The sequence below is a fragment of the Vipera berus genome (genome assembly GCF_964194415.1).
Source record: "Vipera berus genome assembly, chromosome: 6".
NCBI lineage: Eukaryota > Metazoa > Chordata > Lepidosauria > Squamata > Viperidae > Vipera > Vipera berus.
This window is the reverse complement of record NC_138208.1, coordinates 54,726,907-54,740,841: the sequence shown is the minus strand read 5'-3', so window position 1 is coordinate 54,740,841 and position 13,935 is coordinate 54,726,907. Positions and strand designations below refer to the sequence as shown.

General features: G+C 37.8%; 1 protein-coding gene across 4 annotated transcripts in view; it reads right to left on the bottom strand.

The window, feature by feature from the left end:
- CRADD (CARD and death domain containing adaptor protein) overlaps positions 1 to 13,935 on the bottom strand; it is a 58,682-nt gene that overhangs the window by 22,684 nt on the left and 22,063 nt on the right. The gene's annotated exons all lie outside the window — the stretch shown is intronic.

The window sequence follows — 13,935 nt, the reverse complement described above, 5'->3', positions numbered from 1 at the left end:
ATTTAGATTGCATGTGCAAAACCATTCGTCCCCACTGCTGAAACCACTGAAGCAGCTGTCACCAGTCCACAGAACCCAAAAAATTGGGGACCTCTACTGTATAGGATGGCTCAGGGAATCTTTTACTTATTAAACTTGACACTCATTTTCTGCTTTGTGGTTTGAGTGATTAAAGAATTACTTCAAGGCAGGATAAGCAGTGGGGTGCTAATGTAGATAAATTGGATTAACTCTAATTAGCATAGAGCTATTGAAAATAACTGGAGAGCCAAAAGCAGCCTGCCTCTATTTTACAAAGTTATTAAGCATCCAGAAAACTTCCAAGGGAAGTACAGTGAACTGAAGATGGTTCTTTGAAAGCAGAGCTAACAAACACAGCAAAGACCAAGAAACCAGTAAGCAGAATGGTTCCTTGGAACCTCTCTGGATAAGGAGAGGATGGGAGATTGTCCACATGCCCACGTATCCTGGACAGGTGTCCTTGCAGGACAGTGATTTTCCATGTTTTGGTGCTGGGAAACATTTGCCATTTTGCTTGCAAACCTGGAGACTATTAAAAGCCAGTAAGTTTGCAAACCTTACTTTCTTATCACTTGCAGAAATTGCTCATTAAGTACCTCTAACCTATTCTTTCAAAAATTTGAAAACACCAAGTAAACTTGGCTTTAATCCTAAAGCAAACAAACTTTTAATCACAAGCTTAAGAATTTAAAGAATCCAGAATAAACAGCAAAAAACTAAGTAAGATTCTGATCTTAGAAGTTATAAACAGACTTCCGGATGGCAAGGCGATGCCGGAGGCAGCCATTTCTTGGCTGTCAGTCTCGCGGCTCCGTAGAGCTGCCGAAAACAGCGTCGATCAGCTGTTCGGCGGCTCGGAAGCCCCCACCTCGGGAGAAGAGGAGGGGGTGGGCGTCCAGGTAGGGGTAGAGCTCTCCGGGGCCGCCAGAACTTAGAGTTTTGGCGGCGGAAGGATTGAGCCCCCCCGAAGCCTGGGCATGCTCCGGACTGCGAGGCGCCTCTGCTCCGGGTTTTTTGGAGCAGAACAGGGTGTTCGCAACCATCCCTGCTAGCAAGGAAGAGCTTTTGAGAACGAGGACGCAGGCAGAGCGATGCAGGAGATTTTGGTGAAGAGGATGTTTTGATCTTTAACTCAATGGACTTTGCTGAATCTGCATGTGAAAGTGCGTAGTTAACAATAGAGGGTGAAAATGGCGGCTATATCTTCTAAAGTTCCTGCCCTTAGGCAGCAGTCTTCGGTGAAAACTTCATTGTCCTCTGCATCTGAATCTGAATCAGCTTTTACAGCAAAAGATTTGCAGAATCTGTTGCAAGAGACTATGGAAAAGCAAATGCAGCAATTTGTTGAGATAATGGAGAAAAAGTTGGAGAAGTTTACAGAGAAATTAAAAGAAATGAGAGCAGACATCACATCTGCAGTACAAAGCATGGTTAAAAGTATTGAGATTTTGGATGAAAGAGTGGAAGATCTTGCTCAAAATGATATTAGATTGGAAGCCAAAATGACAGAAACTGAAAATGTAATAGAGAAAATGGATTTTGATTTGATTTCGACACAGTATTCTCAGATGGAGTTTGCTTTAAGAATCAGAGGCCTAATAGAAAATCCTAAGGAAAATTTGGAGAAAATGGTTTCTGAGGCTTTGGAAGGGGTGTTGAAGCGACCAGCAGATGAAATAATGCAAGATATAGATAAAATCTTCCGTGTTAATTCGTGGATCGCAAGACAAAGGAAACTACCCAGAGATGTGGTGGTTTATTTTACAAAGAGAATGATTAGAAATGAAGTTATCCAGGCCTCCTACAATATTGATTTTGTAATTGCTGAGCAAAAAGTTCTGATTTTAAAAGAGATCCCTGCAAAGATTTTAAGAAAAAGGAAGGAATTTGCTTTTTTGACACAAGAATTGAGACGACGTGATATTAAGTTTAGATGGCAAATACCAGTGGGTATGGTGGTGACCTATGAAGGTACGAGGTACTGTTTTACTACGGAGATTCAGGCACGTGATTTCTACAGTAATGTTTTAAAAGCAGTCCCCATGCCATCTTTGGAATCTACAAAGAAAAAAGGTGAGAGAGAGTCTCAACGTTCCAGAGAGAACCCGCAAGTTGCTGAAGGGTTAATGCAGACAGATGTGAAAGATACAGGAGTGGGTCAAATTTCATTATCACTGGAGAAGGCCAGAAATTGGAAGAGGCGTGCTACTTCTGGACGAATGAATCAAGCCTGAAGATTTAGTCACATAATTGTAAGAGACAATAATGTAATAAGGATTATGGGAATTGGAATTGCTAGAAGGACTAAATATTTGGGGATATATTTTCTACCCTTATAAAATAATTATGTAATATTTCGTGTTGCTTTAGTTCTAAGATGATTATGAAAAGTTAATTGGGAAGATTTGTAGTAGTGTTTATTGATATTCTGTAGGTTATGATTTGTTATTTGGATGAAAAATTTTAAGCTTTTAGTTGGATAGAAGAATAGTTTTATAAAATTGATATAAATTGTTTTCTTTGTGATCGAAGTTAATTTGTAATATTTTTATGGGTAATATTGGAATAGGTAATAGAATATATGAATATAAGAATGATGTGATTATATAAAAATTTCTTAAGTTTGGAAAGTAATCTATGGTATTTTAAGTTGTATAACACATTAGGATAATGTGAATTTAAAGCTTAGCTGGAATGAGGAATAGTTTTAGACAATTGATATAAATTGGTTTATTTGAGATTGTTTTTATTGGGTATCAGATTGGAAGGTATTATTTTGTATTTGAATAATCATTGATATGATATATATATGTATGTTTGGAATTTACCTATATGAGTTAAAGTTTGATAGTTTGAATAGCTTAGGATTGTTTGCGTAAGTTAGATCATGATTGTTTGTATTTTTATATTCTGTGTTTTGGTATTAGACTGGAAAGTATTATTTTGTATTTGTATAATTATTGATATATATATATATATGTTTGGAGTTTTTCTTATATGAGTTAAAGTTTGGTAGTTTAAATAGTTTAGGATTGTTTGCGTAAGTTAGATTATGATTGTTTGTATTTTTATACCCTGTATTTTGCTCTGGGAAGCCGGGGGGGGAGGGGAAAGGGAGGGAGGGGTTGGGGAGGGTTGGGGAGGGGAAAGAGGGTGGGGGGGAAGGGGTTGGGAGGGTTTTTTTCTTTTTTTTTGGTTTGTTAAAGATAAAATGTATTGTAAAACTTTTTAATAAAAAAAAGAAGTTATAAACAGACTAGGGGTCCCAGTAAACATGGAATATTGAAACTTATTATAAAATATTGTATAGTTCTCAACTTACAATCACAACTGAATCCAAAATATGCTTGTTAAATGAATTTTAAGCGAGACATTTGTTCAATGAGTTTTGCCCCATGTTACAACCTTTCTTGCCACGTTAAGTAAATCACTACAATTGTTAAGTTAGTAACACGGTTGTTAAATGAATCTGGATTCACCATTGACTTTGCTTGTCATAAAAGGTGACCACATGGCCCCAGGACACTGCAACCATAATACATATGAATCAGTTGCCAAGCATCCAAATTTTGATACATGACCATGGGGATGCTACAATTGTTGTAAGTGTGAAAAATGGTCATAATCCCTTTTTTCAGTACCATTGTAACTTTGAACAGTCACAAAATGAACTGTATTAAGCCAAGGACTACCTGTGATTATAAAGAACAGCTTTTGATGTAAAATAGATTCTGCTCTGGTTTTTACAAGATATAACAAAGATAAGCAATTTCATGACATGAACACTAGAGGGGACAAAGACTTTTAGGAAGAGGAAAAAACTCAACCCTGTAAAATATTGCAAAACAGTGTAACAATGAAAATATCGAAGAAGACTTTTAAAGAATGGAATAAGAAAATTGTAGCTGCAACATCAATAACGTCAATAATTATGTCTGCTTCCATGAATAGACTAAGTCCAAAAGACAGCAATAGCACGTAGACTTATATACCGCTTCACAGTGCTTTACAGCCCTCTCTAAGTGGTTTACAGAGTCAGCATATTACCCCCAACAATCTGGGTTCTCATTTTATTGACCATGAAAGGATGGAAGGCTGAGTCAACCTTGAGCCAGTGTGTTGTGATTCAGGGTCAGCCTGTGGGTTCGGCAGTTGGGTCGGACGACTCAGAGGAGGAGGAGGGGGGTGTTGAAGACCTTGCTGAGGGGGTTGAAGATCTTGCTGATGAGAGCCCTCAGCCAGGCCCCTCCCACTTGGTCACCACGGAGACCCAGCTGTGTAAGCCTGACAGCGTGGATGAAGATGACCCACAGCTGGCCCTGTTCAAGGACGTCCGACGCAGGAGGCAGTCAATTAGGAGTAAACAGAGGAAGGCAATGGGGCTCCTCGGAAGGAGGCAGAGAGAAGCCACGCCCTGAACTCTATATAAGGGGAATGTGTGGGAGGGCTGGTTTGCTGAAGGCAACCGCTTGGATAGTTCCTGTTTCTTAAAGCTCCTGTTTCTTGGTTTGTCTTGTTCCGTTTATTTTTGTAGCAATAAATTTGGCAGGCGTAATTCCAGCCTCTTGCCTTCTTGTAAAAGGGGTTGTCCCTGCCTTTTCTGCAGGGCCGGTAGCAGGCTGGTACAGAACAGTTTAGTGCTTTAGGAATCAAACCTTAAATTGTGATTAGAAGGTGATTGGTAGCCAGTACTGATCTTTCAGTGACAAATTATATGAACCCTGAACTACATTTTACATGCCTGAAATTTCTGAACATTTTTCAAATGCAGCCACAGGTACAATGCAGTAATTAAGACAGGTGAAAACCGAAGCATGGATAACTGTCACAAAGTCTACAGATAGTCCTCGACTTATGACTACAGTTAGGACTAGAACTTCCATCATTAAGTGATATGATCATTAAGTGAGTCACACCCAATTGTCAGAATCCCCTAGGAAGGTCATAAATGGTGAGGACTTATGGTAAAATAATATCTTTCAACCTGGGTGAGCCTCCCCTGAAATCCAAGGAGGAGCTAGAATCAGAAGGTCATGTCTGCTATTGATTTACATATATGCAATTGAAAGAAAGATTCAAGTTAGATAAAAAGAATCATGGGTTTAATTTTGTTAAAAATGAATTGGAAAGTTTACTGTGTGGCAGTGATGGACATATTGCTAAAGTTTATAAAATATTATTGAATTTAAATCTGGAAAACAAACAAGTAAAACATTGCATGCTTTAGTGGGCAAGGAATTTGGAGTATAATATAATGCTTGAACAATGGGAAATTATGTGGAATAAAGGATTAAAATTTACATTAAATTATAATCTAAAAGAAAACTTTTACAAGATGATGTACCGTTAGTACTTAGCACTAGACAAGTTATCAAAAATGTATACAGATATTTCAGATGAATGTTGGAAATGTAAAGGCAAAGAGGGGGCGTTTTACCATTTATGGTGGACATGTGATAAAGCAAGAAGATATTGGAGTAGGATTCATATGTTAATACAGAAAATTCTTAAACTAAATATAGAAAGAAAACCAGAGACTTTTCTCTTGGGGCTAATGGACAAGACCTGGAAAAAAATAAGGAACTTTGATGTTATATATGTTGACAGCAGCAAGATTACTCCATGCTCAGAAATGGAAGATTACATCAATTCCTACAATGGAGGAATGGTTACAAAAACTGATGGAGACAGCAGAGATGGTTAACTGTCTTTACTGATTAAAGAAACGAATACGAATACTTTTATTGCCACATGGAAACTGCTTCTAGATTTTGTGCTTGGGATGGAAAAAAATGAAATTTTGATTGTGGCCTTTACCAATTAGACAGATTTGATGTTATTGAAATGGCTAGTTTATATTATTTTGTAAAAGTAAAAAGCTGAGGCTTGAAGTTGATAGTCTATTGCACCAAAGGAAGTCGGAAGTCAATGCCTTTCCCCCCCCTTTTTTTTCTCCCTTACCTCACTTTTCTATTCCCTTTTCCCTTCCGCATCTTTTCCGCTATTTACTTTGCATTTTGATTGCATCGTATATTAAAAACTAATAAAACTTTGTACAGGATAAATGGTGAGGAGATGACCCTGGACACTGCAATTGTCATAAATATACTGTAAGCCAGTTGCCAAGTGCCTGAATTGCTTCATGTGGTTGTGTGGGGTTTTTTTTATATACCGGTAATATTTTATTGGTTTTCCAATTTTATATTTGAGTATTTGAAAAGCAACATGGTGGCGGGGTTAATCAATAATTCAATAACAAAATCTTTAGTACAAATCTCACGTCACATCATCAAATATTTCTTCTCACAGCTGGCCCTGTTCAAGGACGCCCGATGCAGGAGGCAGTCAATTAGGAGTAAACAGAGGAAGGCAATGGGGCTTCTTGGAAGGAGGCAGAGAGAAGCCATGCCCTGAACTCTATATAAGGGGAATGTGTGGGGAGGGCTGGTTTGCTGAAGGCAACCGCTTGGATAGTTCGTGTTTCTTAAAGCTCCTGTTTCTTGGTTCGTGTCTTGTTTGTTTTTGTAGCTATAAATTTGGCAGGCGTAATTCCAGCCTCTTGCCGTTTGTAAAGGGGTTGTCCCTGCCTTTTCTGCAGGGCCGGTAGCAGGCTGGTACAGAACACAGTGTGAATCAAATTGCCGAACTCCAGGCAGCCAGCAGGCAGCAGAAGTAGCCTGCAGTACTGCATTTTAACCACTGTGCCACGACAGCTCATAAAGATGTTATGGAAGAAATGACATATGTAGAAGAATTTTTATCTGACAATACTGTATAGAGATATCAAAGTGGATTTACAATTCACAGGCCAAGAGAATGAATTAGAAAAAGAAACTAGCCGAGGTTTTAAAATTAAAAAGGGAAATGCAAATGACAAACCAAAACAGTCACCTCAATAATTTTGTCCTATTGGATCTATAAGAGACTTGTGAAAACCTTGAAGAACTCTTTGCAATGGGACAAAGAAGAAATGAAGAGAAATCAAAATCCATAACATTTGAATGAGCTAAAGATTGAGACTGTTGTAAGTGATATAAAGGAATATAAAGATCATTTATTTTAGAGTTTCCCAACTCTTCTGGCTTTGCGGACCAGTAGGAAGAGGGAGAGGATATCTTGCCACCACTTCCGCGGCCTGGTTCAAATGGCTCAAGGCCTGGTAGAGGGCCGCAGCCTGAGGGTTGGGGATCCCTGGTTTATTTGATCAACGTTGTTATTTCTGCCAACCCTTTATAGACTTTCTGCTGACACCAGAACTGAAAAAAATGTTTCATGGTTTTGTTTATAGATAATAAATGGTATATGGGATGAAGTAATAAATGTTTGTAACCCTAGAGGGAGAGTGAGGAGTCATGAAATTTGCTTATATATTTTTTTTTGATGAAGGTCAGAATTTATTCTTTAGTATATTCTTTATTTGCTTATTTACTTCTTACCTATATTCATACTTGTCTCTTTCTTCTTTTTTCTTCTTCCTATTCTCTTTTATTTTTAAAGTATAGTTTGTATTAAATTTTACCATTACAATCAAAATTCTTAAAAAGAAAGTTATTAAGCATCCCCCAAGTATTGCAGTCATCTTTTTCTTTATGGAACTGAGTAACCATTGTTACTCTGTAAAGTATTTCAAATAGCACAATACATATCATTCTCATAATGTTAACTGAAGCAAAATGTTTCTACACAAAACCTACCCACAGCAGCAATGATCAACTTATGACTCCTTAGACAATACTCTTTAAAGAGCACTTTGTGACATATGTAAATAAAGCGCAGCAGATAGACCACTGAGAACAGACAGGATATGAAATTACATGTTGTTCTAAAGGAAACAGCTCTTACTTTTAGAAGTCATAGAAACACAGCTGAAAAGCAACACTAAAGTACAATTCCCTTCTCAGTACAAGAAACCAAATTAAAGCATACAGTGAGTTCACTAGTACCCTCTTAAACACATCCAATGAATGATGGTTGTTAAATAAGAAATTAAATATAGATAGATATTAAATATGACTTAGAATTATGAAATAGAAATTGCTAATGATGATCTACGATGAAACGCAGATAGGGGGGACTTGAGGAAGTCACCTGAAAATGATTAGAAAGATTAAAAATAATGGAAGTTAAGTATTCTTTTTGTATTTTTGTTGATTGTATTGTTTATGTTATGTTTTTTATATGTATTTTTGTTTTATTATATGTTTTTATAAAAGCAATAAAAATAAATAAATAAATAAACACATCCAATGAAACCTATCACTTCTTTGCACATCTCTAGTAAAGTCTTCTTATTGTTAAGAACTTCTTAAACATTCAACCAGGCCTTGATTTTTTTTTCTGTATGGCTCTATTTCAGGCATCTGAAAACCTCTTCCTGAGTCTTCTTTTGTTAAGGCTAAGCCTTCCGTAAGTTGTACACTTTCCAGGGCCTGGTTCAATTTATCCGGACCTTTCTATGCTCAGAACTGCTTTTTCCATGGGGGCTATGGGGGAGTTGAAAAAAATGCAGTTAAGAGGGTTGTACATTCTAGGAAAGAAAATGATGGAAACCGAACTGATAAACAGAGAACAAAACAATAATGCTGAAGGTGTTGAGATGGTTGGCTTGGCTCCATCTTCTATCTATGCCTTTATCTGGGCACTGATTTCTAATTTTGGTTGCGAAAGTAGCACCACCATTAGCCAGGCACATGAATAAAAAAGCAGACTGGTTGAAAAGAGGTTATGCTTGTAATAATAGCCACTATCGGTGCTAAGAGTGGGAATGTCTCCAGTGATTCTTAAAAGGCTGTAAGTTCCTTGAAACACTGTAGCTATAGCAACCGCTCACCACTTGCTTAATTTCCAGGAAAGTCCTGTTCTGTTCTGTTCTGTTTCTGCTCCTGGCAATTTATGAAATGATAAACTTGTTTCAAGAATAATTCCACAGTTAATACTGCCATCACTGTCACGACTACTTTCTTAGGGCGAGCACCACTTAAATTTAATTGGAATTAGGCATTTATTTATTTATTTATTTATTTATTTATTTATTTATTTATTTATTTATTTAATTTTTATACCGCCCTTCTCCCGAAGGACTCAGGGTGGTGTACAGGGCAATAAATATCAGAATATAAATACAAAAGTTAAAAAAGAGGTTTAAAAGAATTAAATAATTATGCCCAATATAATACAATAATTAAAACTATGTTAAAATTAAATCCAACCCTAAACCCATCAGACCAGGCCAGATTGTTCAAATAGATAAGTTTTTAAATCGCAACGGAAGGAGCGAAGGTCGGGGGCCGTCCGGAGCTCAACCGGCAAGCGGTTCCATAAGTCTGGCGTGCCCACAGAGAACGCCCTCCCCCTGGGGGCCACCAATCGACATTCTCTGATTGGAGGCACCCTGAGGAGGCCCACTCTGTGGGAGCGCACTGGACGGAGGGAAGTTGATGCCGGCAGCAGGTGCTGCCGTAGGTAATCTGGACCCATGCCATGTAGGGCTTTATAGGTCATTACCAGCACCTTGAATCTCACCCGGAGGGCAACTGGCAGCTAATGCAGCTTGCGGAGCAGAGGTGTAACATGGGAGTATCGGGAGACCCCAACATTTTAGGCATGCTAACTGGACATCCTTATTTTCTACCACAGGGACGCGGTGGCTCAGTGGGTTAGGATGCTGAGCTTGTCGATCAGAAGGTCGGCAGTTTGTCGGGTCGAATCCCAAGTGCCACGTAACAGAGTTGAGCGCCTGTTACTCGTCCCAGCTTCTGCCAACCTAGGCAGTTTGAAAGCACGTAAAAAATGCAAGTAGAAAAATAGGGACCACTATGGTGGGAAGGTAACAGCGTTCCGTGCGCCTTTGGCGTCTAGTCATGCCGGCCACATGACCACGGAGACGTCCTCGGACAAGCGCTGGCTCTTCGGCTTTGAAACGGACATGAGCACCGGCCCCTAGAGTTGGAAACGACTAGCACCCATGTGCAGGGGAACCTTTACCTTTACCTATTTTCTACCTCTTTTAAAGTGTGGTTTTCAGATTTTCCAGACCAGGTCCATGAAAATTTTAGCTTTCTTGGCTAACACAGAATGAATAGAAGACAAAAGCTGTGTAAAAGATAAAATAATTGGTTGTATTTATCTAGAAGATTCCCTTTCCTGCATGAAGTTATTGGCCTAATTATGATAATAATGTATCATCAAGCCGATGACAACTGTTAGAACTGACATATACTTTCTCTAGGAGGAATTGCTCTTAGCCAATGGTCTGCCTCAGCAGCTCCTAACCTTTTCTATACCCCTCATCCCTATAACGCTTCTGATATATTCTCGCACCTCTTACAAAATTTTGAAATAATGAAATAATTATGCATATACACTATAATTTTGAAACTTCTAAACCCAAGTTTTCGCATCCCCTGGAATATTGTCTCGTACCCCCGGGTGGGAACCCCTGGTCTACCCAAACCAAAATTAGTAAAAGTGATTAAACGTTTTCTAAGCCTTTAGGCAGGAGAGTTCCCATCCTTACCTCAAAATGTAGGCAACTGACCCAGGGACTTTTTTGCATGTAATGCATTTATCATTAATGCCACCCATATGGATATATTCTTATTAGAATTATTTCATCCTAGATATTTTATGAAAGTCTTGAATTTTAATCCTCATCCTACTCTTTTTTCTTTTATTTATAGCCTTTCAAATGTATGAATGGAATATTTGCAAAAGCACAGTAGACGAAAAAGGATTTCTCATTAAGACTATTTCTAAACAAGCAGGCACAGGGATAACAGCTTTAAAACACCTGAGGTCATGCTTTGATTTTTCTCTCACACCTGTTCATTCTAGTAAAAAAAATAATTGGCATTTATTGGAGTGTTATATAATGCTGTTAATCTCCCAAGATTATGCAGATAGCGTGTCCTGTATTTGCACCTGGCAAAGCAGTGACTCATATTGGTATATTAAGACTGAGCAGAAAAAAAGTTTATATCACTGAGAACTTAAAGTCCTCAGTCTAGCAGAGACACATTATGTCTTTGAATAAGCTCTCTGCTGGTGCAGTATTGAAGAAGCAAGAACAGCAAACTGTCTTTACCTTTCTTTCTCTTCTCTTAATAGTCAATATTAAGAGGCCCAAGCAGGGGGCAACATGACCCATTCAGAGGGGCAATTAACTGGTCATACAACACCAGCATTTCCAGCATCCTGTTAATAGATCATAGCAGCAGTATGTTGGCTATGCTCCAAGTTGTGAAATGCTGTCTAAGGGGTCTAGTGCATAAGCTAGACAGTGCATAAGCTACCATTCAGAAGAATTTGGAAGAATCCATTTATTAACTGGAAACAAGGAATGCCAAGATGATATTCTGCTAACTGGAAAAATACACAGATTTAACAGGATAAACAGCAGCTAACTGCTGCACCCACATTTTAATAACTGCATTTACTTTTTAAAATGATTCTCCCAGTCTTCATAAAATTAAAGCTTAGTTAAAAGTGACACTGCTAGGCTATATGGTATGTCTGCCAAAGATGATACCCAGCTGACAATAGCACAACACTCATAGCTGACCATCACTGTTTTGCAACAATTGTCAGGTGCTTTTCGGGCTAAACCATTCAGTTCTCATCTGCTTCTTAAGTTTAATTTATGCTGTTTCATTTACTGTCTTTTCTTCCTGCTCAGAATGACTGGGGAATAATGAACCTCGTGAAATTTCCTGGAAGCCACACTCATTGCTTGCTAATGATATGTGTTCAAAAAGATTGAAATAAGTACATGATAAAAACAATCAGCAGAAGAAGCATTTGGTGAAAGTGCCACCATTGCAAGGTTAAGTATTACTTCCTGATCAAGGATTAAAAATCAGCAGGCAAAGAAACCTAAACTAAATTCTAATTATAAGACGATAAATATTTGCTTTTTAATAACGCCCTACAGTATAATTTACATTTTTGTGGACTTACAATACAGTAATCCAACATTGAAAGAAATGATATTTAATACATTCACGAAGAATCCTATGATCTGACCCATTAGTGAATCCACAACTTGATTGCTAATTCTACAATTAATGAATGCAATCTGGTTGAAAATGCATAGTAAAACTGGTTAGCAATAGTTGAAATAAATAACTGCATAAATAAATAGATAACCAAGCTCCTATCAAATAAAACGTGAGGATGTCAATACTCTATAGTGATAGCTTTAAGACTGAGAAGACAAGGATTCAAATTAACATTTAGAACAGACATGTCAAACTCGCGATGTCACATCACGCAACGTATCAGGACGATTTTGCCATTGCCGGCAATGAGGTGGGCGCAACTTCCGCATGACGCATCTGGCCCGCGGGCCGGCAGTTTGACGCCCCTGATTTATAAGGAGTCAATCATACTCTCTAGGGCTTAATACAATTTACAGAGTTGTATCAATAGCAACTAGGGACGTGGTGGCTCAGTGGGTTAGGACGCTGAGCTTGTCGATCAGAAGGTCGGCAGTTTGGCGGGTCGAATCCCGAGTGCCACGTAACAGAGTTGAGCGCCTATTACTCGTCCCAGCTTCTGCCAACCTAGCAGTTCGAAAACACGTAAAAATGCAAGTAGAAAAATAGGGACCACTCCGGTGGGAAGGTAACAGCATTCCGTGCGCCTTTGGTGTCTAGTCATGCCGGCCACATGACCACGGAGACGTCCTCGGACAAGCGCTGGCTCTTTGGCTTTGAAACGGAGATGAGCACCGGCCCCTAGAGTTGGAAACGACTAGCACGCATGTGTGGGGGAACCTTTACCTTTACCTTATCAATAGCAACTAAAGAGAGCCACATACATTGGCTTGAACATTGTGAGAAATGTATGAATATAAATAAATAGTAAATATGATTTGCATCTTTTCAGGATCCAATCTGTTTGAACTCCAAATTCCCAATATGACTTGGAGGTCAAATCTTAATTATGACTATAAACTTTTAAAAGTTTTTTAAATTCTTATAAAGAATGTCACATGACAATAGCTTAGACACTTTTCCTAAAATCTTTACCATTGTTTCTTCAGTCTTTCACTTTAATGTCCTAATTAAAATATTATTATCCAATTACTGAGTAAAAGCATTTTTTTTTTAAAAAAATAGCATTTCAATTGTTTAACTGCTTTTAAATATATTAAAGTATCTTTTTAAAAGCTCAAAAGTGAGTATCAGAATATTTTTTTTGAACACAAGTATTTCAGCATTCCGCAGCCCTCTGGATTTCTTAGAGATTGTATTCTAAGAAAAAAGAGGAGGGAACGAAAATATTTTTTCTACAATAGAATCATTAAATTAACACAGAGATTTTGTAAAGTAAAACAGGGGAGACTTAAAATCCATGCTCTTTTACTGTTTCCTGTCTTCCTGGAAAAATCATATTGTTAAAACAGTTTGAATTACATAAAAGGAAAAAAATTACTTTGTAGTGAAAGCCACATTCTTTTTTGTTTTAAACATATTTTAATCGTCTTGCACCTATTCTAATGTTCTGGGCATCGAAAAGATCTGTATTTACATTCCTTCCGATATTTAATAGAGTAAAGGAATGATGTATTAAGATTGAATTCAAAAGCATATGTTAGTCCCACTTTACTTACTACATAGTAAAACAAAAATAAAGCAAATCAAAGTTCTCCAAACAAACAACAAAATCAAAAACCATACTGTTAATCTGCCAGTCCAAAACTTCAACAATGCAAGACACAAATGGAGATGAATTAAGGAAGAGAAACCCAGAAACATGAGCAATTAATTCAGCACAAAATTTCAGGCTTTAGTTTTGCTATTCATAAATACTTTTTGAAAACATTTGGTTTCCCTCAATCATATTTTTGTGCTGTTTTCTGCTCCTACACAATACAAGAATTATGCACCAGTGGGGAAAAAAATCAATATACTA